Genomic DNA, 6757 nt, shown 5'->3' on the forward strand with positions numbered 1-6757 from the left:
CATGAAGGTGCTGACCTCATGACGGGATTAATTAGTGCTCTTATAATAAGAGATAGGAAAGAGTGTGAACACTCACCCCCAATCTCTTATTTTCTCTCACCATGTGAGGATATGATCAGGGAGACAGCTCTCACTAGGAATCAAATTAGCCAGAACCTTGACCTTGGACTTCCAGCTTTTAAAACTGTGAGAAGTAAATGTATATTGTTTAAGTTTACCAGTCTATAGCATTTTTTAAAGATTTTATTTATTTTTTTGACAGAGAGAGATCACAAGTAGGCAGAGAGACAGAGAGAGGAGGAAGTGGGCTCCCTGCTGAGCAGAGAGCCCGATGCGGGACTCGATCCCAGGACCCCAGGATCATGACCTGAGCTGAAGGCAGAGGCTTAACTCAATGAGCCACCCAGGTGCCCTGAAACTGTTTTTTAATAAAATTAATGAACCAAGGAGAAATATTATTATGTATGCCAGGGTACTCTGGTTCAATTATTTGGGGACATTTTGAATTCCCATGGTTTCAGGTACAGTGAATTAAAGTCACAGTTAGTGCATAACTTTGCAACTAGGAGATCCAGGATTTAAACCCATAACATTCTGTCTATAATTTGGCCATGATTTTTCCACTACATAATACTATAACTTTATTAGACATACATTACCCAATGAGAAGTACTAAGCAAAAATAAGAAGATATTAGTAACTACTATTTTGTTTGATTGCATGCTACAATGAATTTCATTTGCTGCTGATTCAATGTATTATACATTTCATACACTAAAACAAATATAGCCAAGCTCTGCCTGCATAAAATTAAGTGTAACAATTATATAAACAGCAGTTACATATAACTATTAACAAGTGCAGTATGCTTTTTATAGCCTAAAATAATAGTTAGCTAATTTATAATAAAAAAAATCCTATACTTCAAAACACATTTTTAATGCTTACATTTTACATATGGTGCATAAGGCCCTAGTCATTCAATTACTGTTAACAGAGGAATGTAAAAAAGAAATTTTGCATTTATTACAGCACCAAAATCAACCTCCTTTTGTGAAGTAGAAACCATAGCTGTATTTTAAAAAAAGTAAAAGGTATTGACTGAAATTAAAGTCAAGAAAAATAAAACAGCTGGATGTAAAAAATAATATCACCCATAAAAGTTATTTTCTTGGGGACCATGGGTGTCTCCATCATTTAAACATCCAACTCTTGATTTTGGCTCAGGACCCTATCTCAGGGTCATGGGCTCAAGTCCTAATTGGGCTCCATGCTCAGTAGGAAGTCTGCTTGGGATTCTCTTTTCCTTTCCTTCTGCTTCTCGCCTAGCACACACTCATTCCCTCTCTCTGTCAAATAAATAAATAAACTTTTAAAAACTTATTTTCCCCAAACTGAAGCCAGTTATGCTATTTATCCTTTAGACTCAGAATTATTATTTTAACTTCAATCTTCAAGATAAAATACATATGAGAATCTTTTTAAGACATATTTTTGTGTGAAATCTTGTTTAATAAGCACTGCAATGCCTAGAAGAAGCTATATTCTCAAAATTCCATATGTTCACTAGATGGCAGTGTTAGATAAACAACATATAAACACAAAGTTTCCAATCATTGTGTGAAATAAAAAAAAATAATTCACATTCCTTCAAGGCACATTTCAAAATTATTCTCTGTAATACATACATGAGATTGCTTATTTTTTTTTAATTTTATCCAATTGCTCTCACTTCCTTTCCCAAAATAGTGTGTTAATTTTACTTTTAACACTGTCTTATTTAAGAGGGAAGAACTGTATCAACATTTTGTTAAGGAATTCTTGAAATTTATTTAGCAAAGTGATTAGAAAAGTGCTTTGGATTCTGCTTCTGGCTTAATGAAGATTGACTTCAAATCTTTTATGTGTTTGTCAAAGAACAAACTCCTGATTGGAAAGCATAGGGGAGTGGGTTAAATATATACTTAATATAGTACCACTAATGATTATGGTCTGCATCCATGCATCAAAGAAGTACAATAAAATGTTAGTTATTGCTTTGAAACTCTGACTTGACTCACACTGGAATGCACATGTATATGAGCTAGAGTTGGTGGGGCTAGTATGTAAACAAATACAGACAGTTCAAAATGAAGTTGTTAATAATAATATAGTAAAAGGAAAAAAAATCCTATAAATATCTAGGTGTCCTTAACCCAGGAGGAATTGATTTGACAATACCCAATTAAGTTAATATATGAATAAACTGTTAAAATAAATTTAATCACTATTGGAGATATTAATATAAATTTGATATTCTAGAATGGTCTGTTATAGGTTTAGAAGTTATGACAATGTAATACTGGTGTTAATTACCAATGTCTCACCTGGAAGTTATAAGTGAAAACAATGATTCCACCATATATAGAAGATGGATAGAAAGTATTATAGGCTGAATTGTGTCCATCATCAAAATTCATATGTTGAAGTCTTAAACCCCAGTGCCTCAAAAGTTGACCTTATTGAAAATAGGGTAATGCCAAATATAATTAGTTAAGATGGGGTCATACTGGAGTAGGGTGAACTGCAAATCAAATATGACTGATATCTCTACAAAAAGTGGAAATTTTCACACAGACACATAAAGAAGAAAGATGATGTAAAGAAACAAAAGCAAATGATAACCATCTAGAAGACAAGGAGAGAGGCCTGGAATAGATCTTTCCTCACAGCACTCAGAAGGAATCAACCTAATTAATACACTGATTTAATACTTCTAGAACTTCCTCTGGAATTGTGAGACAATACATTTCTATTGTCTAAATTATCCTGCCTGTGGTACTTTGTTACAATTGTCCTAGCAAACTAATAAAAAGAGTAATCAATATCAATTATAGAGATTGTGTACATATATTTTGTACATAAAATATTGTGATTTGATACTTTAGCAAGTCAAAATTGGAATCTGATAATTTTAAAAAGAATAATATTTAATATTAAGAATAGAGAAAAAAGAATTTAGCCAGTAGAAATATGAAATGATCCCATATAAAATTCAGAAATAGAAATGAAAATAACTTCAACAGAACCATCTACATAACTTGAACTATGTCTATGTCTAGGTCCACTAGCTGAAGACAACCTGAGCAAATGATTCCAAAGAAAGACTTACTATTTTCAAAATATCATACAAGTATATGACTTGAATGATAAATACTAAAATGCAATATAAAGATGGGGTTCCAGTAAAAAACATGCTATAAAAGAGAATATACTTTACCCAAAATCCCCTTTAAGAATTCATTTACAGACAGGGTGCCTGGGTGGCTCAGTGGGTTAAAGCCTCTGCCTTTCGCTCAGGTCATGATCCCAGGGTCCTGGGATCGAGCCCCGCATCGGGCTCTCTGCTTGGTGGAGAGCCTGCTTCCTCCTCTCTCTCTCTCTCTCTCTCTGCCTGCCTCTCTCCCTACTTGTGATCTCTATCTGTCAAATAAATAATAAATCTTTAAAAAAATTCATTTACAGGCAAATACCATCATGAAGAGAAATTAAGAAGTTCTAGCAGCTCAGTGTGGATGAATTCCTCACATTTGGTTTCTATGGGTAAGGAAAATTGTAACATAGAACTCTGGGCATAGGGAGAAATGCAGAACACTGAAAGTGTGAATATCTGCATTTAGATAGACTAGAGGTAAGGAAGAATCCAAGACACATTTCACCCAACTATTTTTATATGTCTATTCCTATGTCTGTATCTATTCTCTGAATTTTTAGTGCTCTGTTGTTTTCAAAACACTAAAATACTCCCTGTATTTGACAATCGGGGGGAGGAGAAACATGCTGCTATCCATGTTTTATAGATGAAAGTTTGGAGAGATTAATTTGTCCAAGATCATAAAGCTAGGTAATATTTGGCTACAAACATATTATAATTTTTAGACTTCAACAGTTTACCTATAATACTAAAACACCTGAGTACTATATAAATCCTGCACTGAGAATGTTGATTGAATGAGGGTATTGGTTTTAGTGTAGTTTTGGGATAAACTAAATGTTATTGACATTATGGTCTTCTCTTTCCATAAACGCAAAATGAAAAAAAAAAAAAACATTGGATACCATAAAGAGCAGAAATGTTGATCCCTCCCCATTCAACAGCAAGAGAGCTAAATCAGAATCATCTAGCAATCTCTGTTGCCAGTAACTTCCACAGTAAAGTGTACTAAATTAGAGGTTTGTAAGATGGCAAGATACCAATAAAAATGCTTAGATATATTGGGAGATAAATTCTGATTGGTAAAGTGCCAGAAAACATGGCTTTTTCTCCAAGGTAAAAAAGAGAAATTTTATGACCTTATAGAAAGGTATTACAAGGAAGGAATTCTTATTTTTTAAAAGATTTTATTTATTTATTTGACAGACAGATCACAAATAGGCCGAGAGGCAGGCAGAGAGAGGAGGAAGCAGGCTCCCCGCTGAGCAGAGAGCCCGGTGCTGGGCTTGATTCCAGGACCCTGGGATCATGACCTGAGCTGAAGGCAGAGGCTTTAACCCACTGAACCACCTAGGTGCCCCTACAAGGAAGGAATTCTTAATGGCTTGCATTGTGCAGAAATGAATAAGTGAATATATGACTAGAAGATATAATAACCTTAAGAAATATTTTTGTGCCTATCTATAAAGGAAAAGAACCCATCAATTTAAAAATATAATCAATAAAGTTAGCCAAGCAACCATTTCAATTTTTTACCCCTGGCTGAAAATGTTATTTTAATTGAAGTTAATAAAAACAAACAAAACAACAACAAACAAACAAAAAACAGAAAAAAAAAACACAGGCTCCTTGCTCTATGGTGTTGGAATCTTGTTCCTTGTCAGTCCATTTGTATGTGGGTGGACATGACCTCAAATAACAATACCCAACAAACAACCCAAACCATTGGGCCTACCCCACCCAGCCTGGGCAGAGCTATTCCCAGCAAAGAAATCAGCCCTATGAACAATAGAGTTATAGTGATTATAGCCAGTCAGCAGGCACTTCAGGCTATGGCTAGAGAAGCTATGGTTCTTCTTATGGGCAGACACAGAACATAGGCTATGGCCCTCAGTCAGCTCCCCAGGGATGTGGTTCAACTGGTGGCTATGGAAGTAGTCAGTGTTCTCAGTCATTTTATGGGCAACAGTCCTCTTATGTTGGCTATGGCCAACATACAGCCACTAGCAGCACCTCAGAAGATATAGGATATAGTAGTGGTTCTCAGAGAAATAACTATGGACAGACCCAGAGTGGGCTGTGTTCAATAGACTGGCTACAGTGGACAGCAATAATACTATGGACAGCAGCAAAGCTCCTATAATTTCCTTCAAGCCTACAGGCAACAGAACCAATGCAACAGTAGCAGTGGAGGTGGTGATGGAAGGGATGATGGAGGTCACTGTGGCCAAGATCAGTCCTCCGTGAGCAGTGGCAGCAGTGGTTATGACAATCAGGACAAGAGTGATGGTGGAAGTGGCAACAGGGGAGGCCAGCAGGAGAGTGGGGGGTTGTGGATGGGACAGTGGCAACTGCAGCAGTGGTGGTTATGAACCCAATGGTCATGGAGGTGGCTGTGAAGAAAGCTGTGAAGGCAGAGGCAGCATGGACAGAAGTGACCATGCTGGTTTCAGTAAATTTTGTGGCCCTTAGGACCAAGGATCACATCATGACTTTAAGCAGAATAATTTAAACAATTCCATCTTCATACAAGGCTTGGACAAAAATGTTAAAATTGAATCTGTAGCTGATTGGTATTATTAAGACAAATAAGAAAACAAGATAGCTCATGATTAATCTGTGCACAGACAGGGAAATAGGCAAGCTGAAGGGAGAGGCAACAGTATCATTTGATGACCCACTTTTTGCTAAAGCAGCTATTGACAGGTTTGATGGTAAATAATTCTCTGGGAATCCTATCAAGGCCTCATTTGTTACTCAGTGAACAGACTTCGATCGGGTCAGTGACAATGGTTGTAGAGGCTGACGGTGAGGACCCCTGGGCCATGGAAGCAATGGAGGTGGTAGCAGGTGGTGGGGGCTACAGAGGATTCCTTAGTGGAGGTGGTGGTAATGTCAGACATCAGTGACCTGATGACCTCAAGTGTCCTAATCCTATATGTGAGAACAAGAACCTCTCTTGGAGGAATGAATGCAACTGGTGTAAGACCTCTAAATCAGATGGCTCAGGAAGGGGATTAGGAGGTTCTCATAATGGAGGTAATTATGGACATGATCATCATGGAGGCTATGCTTGGGGTGGCTACCATGGTCAAGGTGGGGATTATGGGGGCTTCCAAGGGGGCTAGGATAGTGGGGAGATGTGGCTTTATCTCTGGCAAGATGGACTCAAGTGAGAAAAGACAGGATCATGAGAGGCAGTATTAGCTTGGCTCCTGAAATTCTGCATTTTTTTCTTCTTGTACCCAGTGTTACCTTCATTTTGTAACCTTCCCACTCCTGCTCACCTATGGCTTTTTTTGTGTGTGTGTCAGACTATGTAATTGTAACCATACCTTGGGTTCCCATTAAAAAAATCATTTCTATTAAGAAGAATGAAATAAATAATTAAAATTTAAAAATGAACAGATAAACACAAATATAAAACAAATTATGTGAAATTGATGAGATTTTTTAAGAATCAAAATTACACAATAAAAGTTTTTTTTTTCCTCTTTTAAGTAAAATTGTTTTACTTGAAACATGTAATTTATGGCAAAAACATTAAGGTAGGGGCGCCTGGGT

The 6757-nt window shown here is 36.7% G+C and overlaps 1 pseudogene; it reads left to right on the plus strand.

The window, feature by feature from the left end:
- The first annotated feature begins 4878 nt into the window (after nt 1-4878).
- LOC123935598 lies at nt 4879-6321 on the plus strand (annotated as a pseudogene).
- Nucleotides 6322-6757: the final 436 nt, after the last annotated feature.

Source organism: Meles meles, chromosome X, assembly GCF_922984935.1.
Source record: "Meles meles chromosome X, mMelMel3.1 paternal haplotype, whole genome shotgun sequence".
NCBI lineage: Eukaryota > Metazoa > Chordata > Mammalia > Carnivora > Mustelidae > Meles > Meles meles.